Source organism: Vulpes vulpes, chromosome 14 (genome assembly GCF_048418805.1).
Source record: "Vulpes vulpes isolate BD-2025 chromosome 14, VulVul3, whole genome shotgun sequence".
Taxonomy (NCBI): Eukaryota; Metazoa; Chordata; class Mammalia; order Carnivora; family Canidae; genus Vulpes; species Vulpes vulpes.
Window position 1 is genome coordinate 64,806,492 of NC_132793.1, and position 18,815 is coordinate 64,825,306.

General features: G+C 33.6%; 1 pseudogene; it reads left to right on the forward strand.

Annotated features, from left to right (window-relative positions):
- Positions 1 to 16,652: 16,652 nt before the first annotated feature.
- Positions 16,653 to 16,753, forward strand: LOC112915649 (U6 spliceosomal RNA; annotated as a pseudogene).
- Positions 16,754 to 18,815: the final 2,062 nt, after the last annotated feature.

The following is an 18,815-nucleotide window of genomic DNA, read 5'->3' on the forward strand; positions in this document are numbered from 1 at the left end:
ACTTCACAAATATATACAGAACATTTCACCTAATCCAACAAGCAGGATACACATTCTTCTCAAATGTACATGGAACTGTCTCCAGAATAGACCACATACTGGGTCACAAATGAGGTCTCAACTGATACCAAAAGATTGGGATTATTCCGTAAATATTTTCAGAGCACAATGCTTTGAAACTAGAGCTTAATCATAGGAGAAAATTTGGAAGGAACTCAAACACTTGGAGGTTAAAGAGCATCCTACTAAAAAATGAATGAGTCAACCAGGAAATTAGAGAAGAATTAAAAATATTCATGCAAACTAACAAAATTGAAAGCCCCACTGTTCAAAATCTTTGGGCTATAACAAAGGCGGTCCTAAGAGGGAAGTACATTTCAGTATAAGCCTCCGTCAAAAAAATTGGAAAAATCTCAAATACACAAGTTAACCTTACACCTAAAGGAACTGGAGAAAGAATAGCAAATAAAGCCCAGACCAAACAGAAGAGAAATAATAAGATTAGGGCAGAGCAGAACTCAATGAAATAGAGATCATAAGAACTATAGAACAGATCAAAGAAACAAGGAGCTGGTTCTTTGAAAGAATTAATAAGATAGATAAGCACCTGGCCTGACTTATTAAAAAGAAAAAGAGACTCAAATTAATAAAATCATGAATGAAAGAGGAGAGATAACCAAGGAAATACAAACAATTTTAAAAATGTATTAGGAGCAACTAACTATATGCCAATATATTAGGCAATCTGGAAGAAATGGATGCATTCTGGGAAACCTACAAATTACCAAAACTGAAAAAGGAAGAAATAAAAAAAACCTGAATAGACCAATAACCAGCAAGGAAATTGAAGCAGTCATTAAAAACCTCCCAAGAAGCAAAAGTTTAAGGATTTATATGGAATCAGAAAGATTCTGAATAGTCAGAGAAAAGTTTAAAAGGAAAACCAAAGCTGGGGACGTCACAATGCCTGACTTCAAGCTGTACTACAAAGCTGTGATCATCAAGACAGTGTGGCACTGGCACAAAAAAGGACACATAGATCAATGGAACGGAATAGAGAATCCAGAAATGGGCCCTCAACTCTATGGCCAACTAATGTTTGACAAAGCAGGAAAGACCATCCACTGGAAAAAGGACAGTCTCTTCAATAAATGATGCTGGGAAAATTGGACGGCCACATTCAGGAGAATTAAACTGGACCGTTCTCTTACACCAGACACAAAGATAAACTCAAAATGGATGAAAGACCTAAATGTCAGATAGGAAATGTCAAAATCCTAGAGAAGAATACAGGTAACCTTTTTGAAATTGGCCACATCAACTTCTTGGAAGACACACTTATAAAGGTAAGGGAAACAAAAGCAATAACGAACTATTGGGACTTCATTAGGGAAAAATCTACCACGCAACAAAAGAAACAGTCAACAAAACCAAAAGACAACCTACAGAATGGGAGAAACTATTTGCAAATGACCTATCAGATAAAGGGCTAGTATCCAAGACCTATAAAGAACTTACCAAACTCAACATCCAAGAAACAAACAATCCAGTCAATAAATGGGCAGAAGACATGGACAGACTCCAAAGATCTACACACATGGCCAATAAGCACATGAAAAAATGCTCCACATCACTTGTCATCAGGGAAATACAAGTCAAAACCACAATGAGATACCACCTCATACCAGTGAGAATGGTGAAAATCAGCAAGACAGGAAACAACAAATGTTGGTGAGGATGTGAAGAAAGGGGAACCCTCTCGCACTGTTGGTGGGAATGCTAGCTCGTGCAGCCACTCTTGAAAACTTTGTGGAGATTCCTCAACAAGTTGAAAATAAAACTACCCTACGACCCAGCAATTGCATTATTGGGGATTTACCCAAAGATATAGATATAGTGAAACAACAGGATACCTGCACCCCAATGTTTATAGCAGCAATGTTCACAATAGCCAAACTGTGGAAGGAGCCACAATGTCCTTCAATAGATGAATGGATAAAGAAGATGTGTGATATATAGATATAGATATCTCACATCTCTCTCTCTCTCTCTCTCTCTCTCTCTCTATATATATATATACACACACACACACACACACACATATATATGTAAGCTATTCACATATATATTCATATATATATATATATATATGAATAGGACTTATAGTAAATGGGTAGAGTGGGAGAAAAAGCTACAAAGATAGACAAGGATCAGGTCTTAGGGAAATCTAAATGATACATCAAAATATTTTATTCTCTGAACAGCAGGTATACCCATTAGGTTTAGGGGCTGAGAAGTAACATAATCATATCTAAATCTGTTAGCAGATTGAAAGATGTACTGATATTAGAGGTGGGGAGATGAATTAAACTACTATACTTCAGGTGACACACAATAAAAGTCCTAACAAAGCAAGATTAGTAGAGAATAGTGTAGAATTGAAACAGATGGAACTGTGAAGCCTAATAAATAAAATACAAAGGACCTGGCCTAGATAAAATGAGAGTCAGAATGTCAGAGGACTAATTACCCCCAAACTACTATTGGCTTGCCTAAGAGGAACATGGAAATATCACAAAATATGGAATTACAAAATGTGGAATGTAGAAGGAACAGATCTTAAGGGAAAGATGACTAATTTGATTAATCAAAAATATAAATATAATGGAGGATCAAAGGCACCTGTTTCCTTTTTAATCTGGAGTCTAGTGCTTGTCCAGAGGCTTATTCTATATAAATAGAACCTAGATAACCCCACAAAGTTGAATGCAGGTAAAGGAACTGGGACCCGTATGAATGTAGCTTACAATTTTTAGATTTCAAGTTTTATGGGTCTGTCCCTTAACTTTAATACTATAAAGTACAATTGCTATTCAACAAAGTAATTTTTTTGTTCTTAAATATTTTTGTGAACAAATATAAATATTAGTAGATTCTTAATATTTTAAGCAATATAATTCAAATTTATTTCAACCATTATTTATAATGCAGTTTTAGTATATTTCTTAAACTATATCCATATTTCAAGAATATTTTAAAAGATACATGATCTCCAGTGCTCCGACAACTCTGAATAAAAAAGATTCTTTTTTTAAAAGTTTATTTATTTATTCATTTATTCATTCACAAGAGATACAGAGTAAGAGGCATAGACTTAGGCAGAGGGATAGCAGGCTCCCTATGTGGAGCCCAATGTGGGACCCCCAGGACCCCGGGATCATGCCCTGAGTGGAAGGCAGATGCTCAACCGCTGAGCCACCCAGGCATCCCTAAAAATTAGATTCTTGATTCTTTCCTTCAATTCAACTTTCTACATATGACAATTCAAAGTCCAAGTTATAGTTACGATTCAAATAAGTAGTAAAATACAATAACATATACAGAAAACACGGATAAACTCAAAATTTCTAAAGGATTTCATTTAACACCTAAATCCCTGCACGAATGCCCAAAGGAGTATTAATTATACTGCAGTTGGAGACCAGTTCTTCATAAACTCCCTTTTCATACTCTAAAATCAGTTGTCTTTTATTCCTTTATGCATCTATCGATTCTACAGGAAAAATGCTTTTATAAAAATCAATGTGTAAAAGACTTCTTTTATAGTCTTTTGTCTCTTCACAAGGTTGTTTGATGTTTTATTGTGAATAATAAGTGCTCATGATGATCAAAATGTAAAAGTTATCCCTAGCAGTTTATAAATAAAAGAAAAATATCATCTTATCAGGGAAAAACATTTATTTTTCATTTTCCACATGTAAATATACTCTTCAGAATTTACCTAAAGATTTACTTTTGAAAAATTATACCTACCACTTTCATTCAACAACCCTTAATTATTTAATGAATCTGAAGTAATAGTAATTGCTATTTAAAATCTCCCTCTCCACAACATACTGTATAAAATACTTAGTGGATAATGATTATTATGCAGCATTTTTGTTTTTTTGTTTTTTTGTTTTTTTTTTAATTTTTATTTATTTATGATAGTCATACAGAGAGAGAGAGGCAGAGACACAGGCAGAGGGAGAAGCAGGCTCCATGCACCGGGAGCCCGATGTGGGATTCGATCCCGGGTCTCCAGGATCGCGCCCTGAGCCAAAGGCAGGCGCCAAACCGCTGCGCCACCCAGGGATCCCTATGCAGCATTTTTGAAGAAGAAAGTACATCATGTCTGAAAAAAAATCTAGTTCAATCATATGGTACATATGATATTCTAGGGGAATATGATCTTTAAAAATATAGTGCTACCCTTTATCATAGATTTAGACAACACTTCTGAATTAGCAACTACAAATCCTGAAAATTATATTATGCAAAAAGTACCCATCACAAAGCATTATCTTTGATTATTTTTAAAAATTATTCAAATGGATGGACTTTCAAATTCAAATTCAAAATTCAATCTTAACACATTCACTTGATTCACATATACGTAAGACATTGTCATAGGTAACTGCCTGATGGCAAATGTGTATTTTGCCTGTATTCACTCATTCAGTCAATTTAGAGTTCATAAAATCCACCCAAAGTGACTTTGTTAAATGCATACTAAAAAAAAATTTCAATTAAACCCATGTTGTGAATTTATTTAGTATCTAAAATATTGAGTTATCTCGAGAAGAAAATTAAACAGAGAAGTATAGAGAGACTTTCTGATTAAACCTTAATAAATACGCCTTCATTTTCCCCTACTTTATCTTACTTCCCTCTTGTTCCTGTCTCCCTCTTCTTTTGATTTCTCTAATTAAGAAATGAAAGTTCAATGCAAAATTGTTTGAACTTTTTGAAGGAAAAATTCCTATTTGAAAGGATGTGACTGCATTTGACCTCAATGGCTCTGAAACTCAGAAAAAGGAAGGCAAAAGATGAACAAAGATACATGATTTCTGACCGGGTATGTTATTGTTAGTATAATATAAACTATGGGCTTGAAAGGGTTTTATCAGTTAAAGACTTTAGATAGTAAAACAATTGCTAAATGAGCCAAACTTCAGTATGACTTATTCTAACATATATATCTATAATTATATTACAGACCTGATATTTATGATAAATGACCACTAAAATAACTTGTACCTTCTAAAAGTAGAAGTCTTTCTTTTTTTTTTTTTTTGGATTTTTCATTTGTTTTGGAAAAGTGTTACCAGTTTCTTTGACTTCTTTCACCTATTAATTCAGTAAATATAAATCATATATTGAGCAAAGCACAATTCTATGTGTGGTTACATAAGCTGTGAAGAGACAAGGTTGTCAAGAGAAACTGTCACACTTAATAAAAAGACAAAAGATTTACTGATTATCTTTTAAATGCAATGATCACATTGACTAGTAGTGCCTCTGGGGATTATCTGATTCTATAAACATGTGCATTTTTAATTGTGTTTGACAAATAGTATAACCATTAAATTGCAGAAAACTGATAATACAACTGATTTTTGTTCCTAACAATGCAAATGAACACTGTCCAGTAGTAATAAATCTAAGTCAAATTCTCAGTTTGTAGCACATTACTGATTCCCTAAATGAAAGAGTTAAATAAAATACTTGACATGTTCAATATTTAACAAAAATCATGATTTTTTAACATTTTGAAAACTTTACAAGGTTCTTATCTTCTGGCACTATAGTATAAATGTCTGAACAGCTTGAAAAGATTCTACTGTTCTTGTTCATTGTATTAAGATGGCTTATATGGAAGGCTGGAATTCATCATATGTGTCAGCAGAAAAATGTAAATAGTTCTTTCAAGTATTTGGGATTCTAAGACAATGCTATTCATTTTGAAAGATCCAAAATTAAGTGTACACTATTTCCTTGCTTTCCTGTGCCTTCTGTTAACTTTGGCTTGGAACACTAAGATGTACAATTTTTGGATGGTAATTTTTACTAGTGAACCTGACATTAAAGTATACATATTGTTAACAGAATTGATGGTAAATAGAGTTGAACACCCACCGTGCAGTTTACTGGATCCAGGTGGTTATTATAAGCTTTTATGAATAGTCAATAAAAACTTAATTGATACGCATTTCTAGTACCTTTCTCCCAGGGCCACTATCAAATAGCGAATCTGCCCACTTGGAAGAGGATGTTACATCATTTAATCATGAACCCTGACAATATTGAAATCTGGCATTCAGTAGTGATATCTGTGAATGATAAAATAAGAACTAAAGATATGTATAAGCTTGAGTAGTGTGATAACTGAATATATTGGTGAAATTTTTTTCTGAAGGTATCTGAAATTTTACCAAATCCTTTTGATTAATTTTTCTAAGTTCTTTAATATACTTTTTATTAGGGGAGCCCTGGTGGCTCAGCGGTTTAGCACCGCCTTCAGCCTGGGTGTGATCCTGGAGACCTGGAATGGAGTCCCACATATATATATATATATATATATATATATATATATATATATATAATTATTATATAATAATATAATATTATATAATATTAATATATTATGTGTATAATTTTATTATATATAATAATATTATATATTATATTATATATATAATTATTACATATATTATATATATATAATTATGCAATGACTTGGATGGTTAGGAATGCCTCTAAACTAACTTTAAAAATAATTTCATTAGGAACTGATCAGTGCACCAGTTTAACAATACTGCCTGTTCAAGGAAAATTCTACATATAATCTATGTTTAGATGACAAAAATAGTGACTATTATTTAAAAAATGCACACTACTTTTAATGTTTCTTATTGATTTCTGAATATAGAAGTTATAACAAACTTTCCAAAGGCCTATCAATTCTGATCTAAAATTTTCTACTTGAAAAATATTCCAATTCATCAAAATTTGCTAATCATTTGGTAAAATAGTAAATCCTCTCTTGTTTTCCCTTACTTTTAAATGCACAGAAATAGCATTTTATTCTCAAAACACATTACACATTGGATTATGACATATTTCACAAAAGCAAATAAAATGATTATTTAGTGACTGCCACTAACACACTTCACTTGGAGGGAAAAGAAGAACAGAAATAGCAGGCATGTTAAATTGGAAAAATTGGAAAGAGCACACTGGTATCAAAGATTTCTAAGCAGCATATCTTCTTTCAAATTAGACTTTATAAAAGAAAGTTGATAATCTAAAATAACAATAATAATAGCAATTATCATAATACCATAATTAAAATGATTATTTGGCTTTGTAGTTCAAGGAAAACAAATATGAAAGTAATTATATCTTTTTTTATTGTTAATTTTATGAAGTAACATCATTTCCTTTGGAAGTAAATATAGATAGAAACCAAATACCAAATAATTTGTCTTTTCCCTGTAGTAGATATAGGTTTAATTTCTCTATCTTCATCTTGAAATAGCATCACCAGACTTTCAGGGTTTGTTGTTTCTTTTTAAAAAGTTTTTACATACTTTGAAATAATTATATTTTACAAGAAATTGCGAAGATAGTCCAGAGGTCCACTGTACTTTTTGCACCATTTCCTCCAGTAAGTACATGGTACGTAGCTGTAGAGAAATATCCAAAACAGGAATGTAACATTGGTACAATGTGTGTGTATAGCTCTCTATCACTGTATCACATGTGTAGGGTTGTGCAGCCACTACTGCAATCAAGATATAATACTATCTAATTCATAACCACAAAGATCTTATTCTTACTATTCCCTTGCAGTCACACCCACTCCTGTGTCCAAATCACCCCTAAACCCTAGAAACTACTGATTTTCCATTTATATAACTTTTATTGTTTTTAGAGTACTATTTAGATAGGATCACATAAAATCCTGAATTTTTCACTCAGCACATTATTGAGATCTCTCAAAGTTGTTACAGGTATCATTGTGCATTCTTTTTTATTGCTGAGTACTACTTCATAGTGTGGATATACCATAGTTTTTTTGGCTATTCATCTACTGAAGGAAAATTATTTTGTTTCCAGGTTTGAACTATTAAGACAAAGCTGCTGGGAACAATCATATACACGTCTTTATGAAGATAAATTTCCATTTTCTTGGTCAAAAGAAGAAAAGTGAAATTGCTTGGTCATATGGTAAATGTGTGTTTAGTTTTTAAGAAACTGCCAAACTATACTCTAGATCATCTCTACCATTTTATATTCCCATCAGAAATGTACAAGAGATCCACTTTCCTTGAGTCCCTACCAGCATTTGATATTAGTACTAGTTTTTATTTTACCTGTTATTGAAGGGGATAGCAACATGTCATCATCACCTTCATTTACATTTCCCTAATGGCTCAGGATGTGAATATCTTAATATGTGCTTATTTCCCATCTATATACTCTCTTCAGGGAAGTATCTCTTCATATCTTTTCCCCATTTTCTAATTGGATTATTTGAGTTTTGAGAGCTCTTTAAATATTTTACTTATGATCCCTTTGTCACCTTATAGTTTCCCCTGCCTATACTTTATATTTTCATCCTGTCAACATGGTCTTTCCCAAAACAAAAGATTTTAATTTTGATTAAGCCCAATTTACTTTTTCTTGCCTAGATCAATATTTTGGTATCATGGCTAATGTTCTTCACCAAACTCTAGTCCAAAAGGTCGTCAACAATGACATCTTGACATCGTAACTGGTGTTTATTACTGCTTTCTAGGTTGTATATTCAGGCTCTCTACTTCACCTTTGCTGGGAGAGAGGGTATGGAGCCTCTGGTGTTTTGTCTTCTTTTTGTGTGTATGTTTCATTTGGCTTGTACAGAGAAGATATACCCTAGTTTTTTGTCCTGCCAGCCAGCCCATTTCGTGATCCTTTGACTAGAAAGACTATCCTTTTCTTGAGATATTTTTTATGTACTCCTTGCTTTTCCCAGGTTGCCAGTTCTTCAATTGCCAATCTGAGGTATATCAAGTTAAAAGAAAACCCAGGGAACTCATCACTTTGTCTTCCCTTGGAATCTCAAGATCCTGCCTTGGTCTGCCTTCTTCTGTCCATCTTTGTCTCCTTATATTTTACATATTATAGCCAAAGTTATTAGCTGTACTTTTGTATTCCTCTTGCTAAATATATCTACTCCATCTTCCCAGAAACATAAATATTCGTTTTCTTTGAATGATTCAGATTTTTCTTCTCCCTCGTTCTATGACTGAATTGGTCATATGTAGGCATAGCATCCTCCTGGACATGGTGATTTGCTCAGTTTTTTTTTAAGATTTTATTTATTTATTCATGAGAGACACAGAGAGGGAGGCAAGGACATAGGGAGAGAGAGAAGCAGGCGCCTCACACGGAGCCTGATGCGGGACTCGATCCTCAGACTGGGATCACGCCCTGAGCTGAAGGCAGATGCTCAACTGCTGAGCCACCAAGGCATCCTTCAGGTTTTTAAATGTAACCCAAATAAGGCCAATTAGAGCTAATCAAGTCTACTGGATTTTGCTGAAATTACTAGGAGAGAACACTCTTTTTAGGCAGTTGTTAAACTGAAAATATATCAGTCTACAGCTGTGGATACTTTTCTTATATGATGAGAGGCCACACCTGAGAGTAAAATCACAAAAGAAAAAAAAATACAAAAAAAATACAACATAGGCCGAACAAGTCACTATTTATTGATGACGTTGAGCCAATAGACCTGGCAGGGTACTGAATCTGACTTTATTTTGTGCTGTTCAATTCCATAAACCAAAATGCTCCATTCTTATTTTAAGGTAGTCTTTCAGTTTTTGTAATCAAAGGATCACTGAAATTTTACTCATATTTCTGTAGAAATCAATCATCCTACTCTCCTGCAAAATATTCCATGACTCTATCAGTGACTGATAGGTCTTGACTTAATCAAAGCTAAATAAAAAACCCTAGGAAAATAGAAGAACCAGGCAATCTTGTTAGACATTTTAAAGATTCTTACCCACTCAAAAATACTCAGAAAAGATGCTTATTTTTATCTCTCTGAGATAAAGAAAGTCTCACAGAAATTGCTGAGCTTTTCCTAATAAAAACTGTGAGACGATGACCTTATGTATAGGCAAAAAAAAGGGCAGTATCTTCTTGGTATCTGTTAAAAAATGAAAATCACCACCATCATTTCCTATAATCCACTAATGATGTAAATAACACTCTAGAAACAGAAATAAAGTAAAATATAAATAACCATAAGGAGGAAAGCATTTTTGGCATAAATTAATATACACATATAGTTGAATATATGTATACAAATATATGCTAACATAGTATGTGTTATGTCTAACCTGTACCGCTAGAAACTCACTTCATTTTATTTTCTACCTTATTCAATGTCATTTCATTTTATTCCTTCTTTTGTTGTTTGTCTTTAATGTTGATTCCTTGCCTATAAATTGCTTTGTTTACCCTTTAATAGGTTGAATCCATCCTAGGAGAACATGTTTTTATGTACACATTGACATGAGACTTAAGTGAAGTCAGAAACTGAATATCTGAAGAAGGAAAAAGAATTTGAAGAGTAAAGCACTAAACAGAGAAGATAATAATCCTAAAACAACTTTCAACTTTGACCAGTCCTATATCAAACTAGCTTTCAGCAGGAAGTTGTGATCTAAAGTGAGAAAATGTATTTTAAATGATCATAAATATGAAAATCACATCATGGCTCATTTATTTTTGTATCCCCAGGCCAGAATCAAAAATGACATGGAATAGATGCTCAATACTTTCATCGCCTGGGTAACTGACTCCATGAATGAGGAGCCAGGACCTTCAAGAAGTCTGATATGATTAGGTTTTTCTTTGAGGTTTTCATATCCATTTTCCCCCCTTTCCACCATGGTTTCCTTGAGGTTTGCAAACTGTTCTTGATTATCTACATCTTGTTTGGCTAACTTCTTGACTTCTCTGTCTAAATTGAAATATGAATGGCAACTTTTCTCTCAGAAAACTTTTGTAGAGTTAATAGCTGCTCAATTCAGGCCAACCCGGTTTGGATCTACTCCAAAGACCCCTCCCCCCCTCCATGTCCACAGCCTTTAAAATCTATTTTTTACTTCTTAGCTGACTTTTAATAACCACCACTTTCCTCCTGCTGGTAACTTACAGGCAATGAGAGCGGCTGCTTAGGTCAGTATTCCAAAGAATTTGTTAATGGAATGGCTGCCAGAGAGAGGTAGCCAGTCAAGCACAGTTTGGAACACATGTGAGGGAAAATGGTGGAAGAGAAAAAGGAGAGCCACAAGATATGCCCAAACCATTATCTACCATCTTTTCTCTTTTAATTGCAATAAACCACATACTCAGCAGGAAGTTTATTGGCAAGGTCTAAGCAAAACACAAAATACTTTTGGATTAGTTTGTAGAACATTTTTACGATACCAGTAGGCTTAGGCTGTTTTTATTCTGTAAGAGGTTTCCTTATTCCTACTGAGTTAACATATATTAAAAAGTCTTTTGAACCATAAATGCAGGTTCAGATATGAGAAAGATATTCTTATGTATACAACTGAACCTCATATCTTCTGTTCATTTTTTTAAATTGCCACATTTGCTAGAACAGGTTTTTCTTTCAATTTTTATTGTTAAAACTTATTCAGAAACACAAAAGTACAAAAATGTATTTCTCCATGAAAGTTCAAAATACAACAGTTAAGTTTAAAGTCAGTTTATTATCATCCTTAAGCTGATTTCTCACCTACTTGTCTCCTGTCACATCACATTTATCAGTTTGGTTATTATCCTTTCAGGTATTTGTCAATATATGATGAATATTCAACTTATTTTCCTTGATATCAAAGTTCTCTGAAATGGCTTTTCTGTGAGATTTTCTTACTTGGTTTTATAATCTTGACCATAATAAATAAAGTTATAGATTAGACAAGAATGATCAAACTGGCCCTTACCTAAATAGTGTCATTACATTCAAAGAACAAAGAGCTTTGAGATTTTATAATGCAAAATAAAAATCAAGGTAATAATAAAGTAACATAAATTAAAGCAATAATATAAATTATTTTAATGTAAATATTCAAAAATAAAAATAATTCCAAGCAGAATCATAAAATTGAAAACAAGCCACTAGGTATGTGTCTGGTGCATAGTAGGCCCTTAAAATCTTGTAATTTTCCTTCATGAGTTATTAACTGTACCTTTTAAAGTACAATAATGGAGTATGTATAAAAATTAACATATCACAGTAAATCAGTGTATCATTATTAAGAAACATACAGAAAGTCATGTATAAAAAGAAAAGTGTTAACATTCATAGAAATGAGGGGATTTAGATTAAAGTTATCTATCAAAGGAATCAGAGGAAGAAAGTGATATAACGTCCTATGTAACTAACCCCACTGTGCTGGTGTACATTTTGCAGCTTCATTGGAGTCATCTAAATTTCTTGGGCAAATAAATATTTAAGAACACTAAATATGTTTTTAGCAACATCTAAATATTCTCTGTAAAAGAGACACGACTCACAGGATTAAAAACTCATCCTTCAGTTCAAGTATTTTTTTTGTTTCCCAATCTGTATAACTTAAATGTTTTTTTTTTTTTTCCACCATGCCTATGGCACCCAGGGTTTGCTATGCATACTAATTTTGAGGGAATGTATTATTTATTATTTCCTCAACAGATCTTAATGGCTATATTTTGTGTTTGACAGTTCAGTAAATAAATTTTTTAAAATCTCCCTTCTTTGCCCCTTCCCTGCTGAGTTCCTGAGACCTATATGCCAACTTTCAGCCAAAACTGAATCTTTACAGCTGAGTTTCAACCCATGAAAAACATTAGTTTGCAATGGAAATGCTGATGCAGCTTTAATTATAGTGGTGTTAACTGCTCCATTATAATTAGAGATCTGCTGACCCTCTTAACTGGTTTTGCTTTCAGAACATCATGAGACAGCCTCCTTTTGCCAGCCATTCATCAGCTCCCTTTAAATTCAGTAACAATTTAGTAGTAAATGTGTTCCTTAATATAGTTTCTTTGGCTGCTAAGAAGTTGGATGTTCCCCTCAGATCCTGAATTCTGGGCTCCAAGGGCTTAAAGGAAACTAAGGAGATAATTTAAGCTATCTCATTGTTCTTTAGTCAGAAATGTACCTCAGTATTCATCTTAGTATTCCTTCCCACATTTAAAGCTATTTGAGTAAGCCATTTCCTCTTCCCTTTACCCACCTTACCTCAGCTTCTAACATCTAGTCCAAGAACAGTCTACTTGTATTTATTTTGACTAGCTTCAGTAGAGATGGAAAACAGCTGGTCAGCCTCCTCCCTCCCCTCCCACCCCCACAGGAACCCATTCATTAAGAGAGTGAGTCAGACAACCTTTACCCACTCTTGCTATCTCCTAATCCTTAACCGGTTAACATCCCCTGGTTTTAAAGACCTCAAATTGCTTTTTTTTTTTTTTTTCCACCACAAACATTAGTATCAAGCAACTGAAATATATCAGGTCACTCAAATAGCACATTTTCTGGGCAGATTAAAAAACACAAATAAATACATACCATGCATACATACATAAATGTTCCTGTTCATATGTGTACTAAAAATGTAATAAAGTTAACAGAAAACAACTCACTTTGAAATCAAAGTTAGCATATATATATTGGTGGACCTTAACTTCTGACATGTACCTGAATACATATACATATTAAAAATTCTGATTCAGTAAACCTGCTGTGGTGGGGATCCCTGGGTGGCTCAGCGGTTTGGCGCCTGCCTTTGGCCCAGGGCGCGATCCTGGAGTCCCGGGATCGGGTCCCACGTCGGGCTCCCGGCATGGAGCCTGCTTCTCCCTCCTCCTGTGTCTCTGCCTCTCTCTCTCTCTATGTCTATCATAAATAAATAAATAAATCTTAAAAAAAAAAAAAAACCTTCTGTGGGACCCAGGAGGAGGCACATGTGACAAGCAGCATTCTCCTTTCCCTGCACCACCAACCTCTTGACTCTCATTCAGGTGGCACCCAACAGAGGGAGCACTGTGCAGCAGTTAGATTAGCTACCTGCATTTTTAAGCAAACTAATGCAGTATTTGAAAATTGCTATGGATAGAGATTTGAGAATTATCCATGTCCATTCAGTTAGAGAATTTCTTAAAACTTATATGCTCAAATGTACTGGGGTTTATGTAAGTGTACAATTAGGTTGTAATAACATCCTTGCAAACTTGGTTGAAAAAAAAAACAGAAAATGGCTCTGGGTTACTTAATTAGAAAATGCATCTGCTAAAAGGCTAGGGCATGGCAGACTGGATTATGGAAAAACTGGAAAATCAGGTTTGAGAAATAGAAGTAAGGTACGAAAAGGAAAACCAAGAATCAACATAGAAAACCTAAGTTAAAAATTATGTTGGCAAAGCTACTGCCATTAACACACTTTGTTGATAAGCTGAACTTTTCTCTCTCCACCACTACTACCACCTAGAATAGTTTCTTTCTGTTCTTGTATCTTGCATTCATTCCTTGGAGTTTCAAAATTCAGGGGAAACAATCCCATTAATCGAACCTAGACCCTATGATCAAGCCCTGGCTCCAGCCAGAAAATGACATCTTTCTAATATCCAGTCATGTATAATTAAGTGTTTTGAAAAGACCACATGGCCCAATAAAGCTACAAACTCTGAATACAAAGCATGTAGAAAATAGTTGCTATATATAGACTCACAATAGATCTCTGGTGGAAAAATTCTTGTCCTTTAGAATAACATCCTGGAATTCTCCCTCAAAGAGATGTGGCAGGCTTACCATCTTACTTTACAATTGGTAAAGTCATTCTCACCAGCTATACAGACTTTATGTCAATGAGATTACTACTCTGTATCCAGTTATTTTCCCCTGCATGATGTATCCACAGTGTTTTAACAGGTGTTTTAATATATCTCACACACACAGACACACACACACACACACACACACATGCATTTTGTGATGTTTGTTTTCAAATAATTTGTACAAATTTTATTGTGTTGTTAGTCTTTTATGTGGAGTTTAGAGAATCTTTATGTATTTGGGAAGTGAATTCTTTGTTAAAATATGTATTTTGACAATATTTTACCCCAGTTTGTTTTTATCCTACTTTTATTTTGTTAATAGTATTTTTTGAGGATCAGATTTTTATTTTCATAAAGTTTAACTTATCCTTTGTCCTTTACAGTTGTTTTCTGTGACCAGGCTAATTAATCCTTTTAGTTCTATTTTCTTCTCAAGTTTTTACAGTGTTAGTATTTATATTTAGGTCTATGATTCAGCTCAAATTAAATTTTGTGTATATGTAAAATGGATATCAAGTTTTGTTTCCGCACCCAAATGGATATGTAGTTGTTCCAGCACTATTTATTGAAGATATTTTTCCTATGGAATATTTTTGACATCAGATTTGAAATGAATGAATCACATATGTGTGTCTTTTTCTCAAATTTCATTATTATAGTGATCCATTTCTTTTCTTTAAATAGTGACACATGTTCTTAAATCCAACTTTTTAGTAATCTTAATGTCTATTATAAGCTTTCCTACATTATTATTTTTTCTTCTTTAATTTTGTTTTGGCTACACAATGTCACTTGTAAAAGTGGATTTTAGAAAGTAACTATAAATTTTAGAACAATTTTTCAATTTTCAATTTAAAAAGGTTAGATAAGTTTATGGCTGAGGTGTCCAATTTATTGACCAATTTGGGAAGAAACTAGGCTAAAAATACCTGAACAGCATTTTGTCTTTGATTCCAAGAGCATGGTATATCTATCTATTCATTCATTCAATTTTTAAAGTAAGTTCTGTGCTCAATGTGGGACTTGAACTCATGACCCCAAGATCAAGAGTCACATTCTCTACTGACTGAGCCAGCCAGGCTCCTTTTCTATTATTTAAACCTTTATTTTCTTATAATTATGCCCCCCTCAAAAATTCTTTTATTTTACTTCCCATTTGTTTTCAAATATGTATTTAATATATGTAGACTGATTCTTAAATCCAGTTTAACTCACTTATTAGTCTAGTAATAACTTCAAACAGTCTATAAATTTCAATGTAGACAATGTATCATCTTTATAGAAGAACAGTTATACCCCTTCCTTTACATTTGTTTACTAATTCCAACATCGAGATATTGTTATCTGGGTGACCTTCTATTATTGTTTTTTCTCTTGACATGTCACATGTACCTGTTTCTTTACAGGTCTAGAATTTTCTCCTGCATGTGGAACATTTGAATAATAGATTCCGTCATATATTAGTTACCTCCAAAGAATTCTGGGTTTTGTTGTTGTTGTTGTTGCCCTTTGGTTTTTATCTTATTCGATACCTAAATTGGTAGGACTCCAACTCAAAACGTAATAAACCTGCCATGGAAGGCAGCTGATGTCTTTGCTAATTATTATTAACCTTGTACCTATTCCTTTGTACCACTACTGGACTTCACCCACACAGGTTTATTCAGATACCAGCCAACAATTTAGACAGAGATGACACATATATTTGAGCCCCTCCCCGCACCATGACTCTTTTCTCTCCTTGATTTTTTTCCCCTCACTTTCCAGCTTTCCTGCAAATTCCTCTGACCAGTAGGAATAAGTTTTAATGAGATTTCTGCTCAAATTTAACCAACCTTATATAAGTTAAACTGGGTAGTACCCTCTGGGAGAAGAGGACCCACACAGACAAAAGTAAAATTTATCCAGTGTACTTTCCTTTCCGGAAGGGTATAATGCCATGCTTGCTTCAGCAGCACATATACAAAATTGGAATGATACAAAAAAATTAGCATGGTCCCTGTGCAAAAACAACACGCAAATTTGTGAAGGGTTCCATGTTTTTAATAGATATGCAAAAAATAAGGAGAAAGAAACTCAAGTAAATTACTAAAGAAACCCAACAAATTGTGATTGAAGAGAGCAAGAGAATAAAGGAACAGAGAAAAACTACCAAAACAAACATGAAACAAGTAACAAAATGGCAATAAATACATACATACCAATAATTACTTTGAAGGTAAATGGAATAAATGCTCTAATCAAAAGACAGGGTGAAGAAATGGATTAAAAAAACAAACAAGACCCATCTGTACAGAAAGGCATTTCAGACCTCAAGACATATGCAGATTTCAAAGTGGAAGGATGGAGAAGCATTTATCATGCAAATGGATGTAAAAAGCAAGCTGGAGTAGCAATACTTATATTGAAGAAAATAGACTTTGAAACAAAGACTATAACAAGAAACAAAGGAAGACACTATATAATCATTCAGGGGACATCCAAACAAGAATATATAACAATTATAAATATTTCTGCACACAACATGGGAACACTCAAATACTTGAAGCAGTTAATAACATACATGAAGGAACCAATTGATAGTAATCCATTAAAGGTAAGAGATTTTAGTATTCCACTTACATAAATGGGTATATTATCCAAACAGAAAATCAATAATGAAAGACACTTTGAGTGACGCATAAGACCAGATGCATTTAATAGATACATTCAGAACATCCCATCCTGAAACAGCAGAATATATTTTTAAAGTGCACACAAAACTTTCTTCTAAAATACATGACATAATAGGCCAGAAAAACAAGTCTCAACAAATTCAAAAAAGATTAAAGTCATTCCATTTATCTTTTCTGACCACAATGCTATAAACTAGAAATCAACCACAAAAAAAAATCTGGAAAGACCACAAATACATGGAAGTTAAATAACATGCTACTCAACCATGACCAAGTCAACCAGAAAATCAAAGGGAAAATTTAAAAATACATGAAAACAAGTGAAAATGAAAACATAATGGTCAAAAATCTTTAAGATACAGCAACCACTGTTCTAGAGGGAAGTCTGTAGCAATGCTGGCTACCTCAAAAAGAAAATTTTCAAATAAGGAGATCCCTGGGTGGCTCAGAGGTTTAGCGCCTGCCTTTGGCCCAAAGCATGATCCTAGAGTCCTGGGGTCAAATCCCACATCGGGGTCCCTGCATGGAGCCTGCTTCTCTCTCTGCCTGTGTCTGTGCCTCTCTCTCTCTCTGTTATGTGCCTCTCATGAATAAATAAAATCTTTTAAAATTTTTTTTCAAATAAACAATCTAAACCTTACTCCTAAAGGAATTAGAAAAAGAATGAAACTCCAACAAACAAAACAAAGATAATAAATATTAGAGCAGAAATAAACAAAACAGAAACAAACCAAAGACACCAGTAGAACAGATCAATGAAACCTGGAGCTGGTTCTCTGAAAGATCAATAGAATTGATAAACCTTTACCCAGACTCATAAAAAAAAAAAAAAAAAAAGAGAGAGAGAGAGAGAGAGAGAGAGAGAACTACAGAACATTATCTATGATGGACATAGAATAATCTTCAACAAAATATTACTAAGATGAATCCAAAAATGCATTAAAAAATCATTCACCATGATCAAGTTGGATCTATTCCTGGGATGCAAGTGTGGTTCAATTTTTGCAGATCAGTCAACATGATACATATCCATAGAGGAAGGATAAAAACCATATGATTATCTCAACAGAAGCAAAAATAACATTTGACAAAGTAAAACCTCCATTCATGATAAAAACCCTCTACAAAGTAGATTTAGAGGGAACATACCTCAATGTAATAAAGGACATATATGAAAACCCACAGTGAACATCATACTCAATGGTGTAAACTGAGAGCTTTTCCTCTAAGGTCAGGAGTAAGACAAGGACATCCATTTTCACCACTTTTATTCCACATAGTAGTGTAAGTCCAAGCAATAACTATCAGACAACAAAAAGAAATAAAAGGCACCCAAATTGGTAGGAAGAAGTAAAACTTACAATATTTGTAGATGACATGATACTATATATAGAAAACCCTAAAGACTCCACCAAAAATAACCTACTTGAA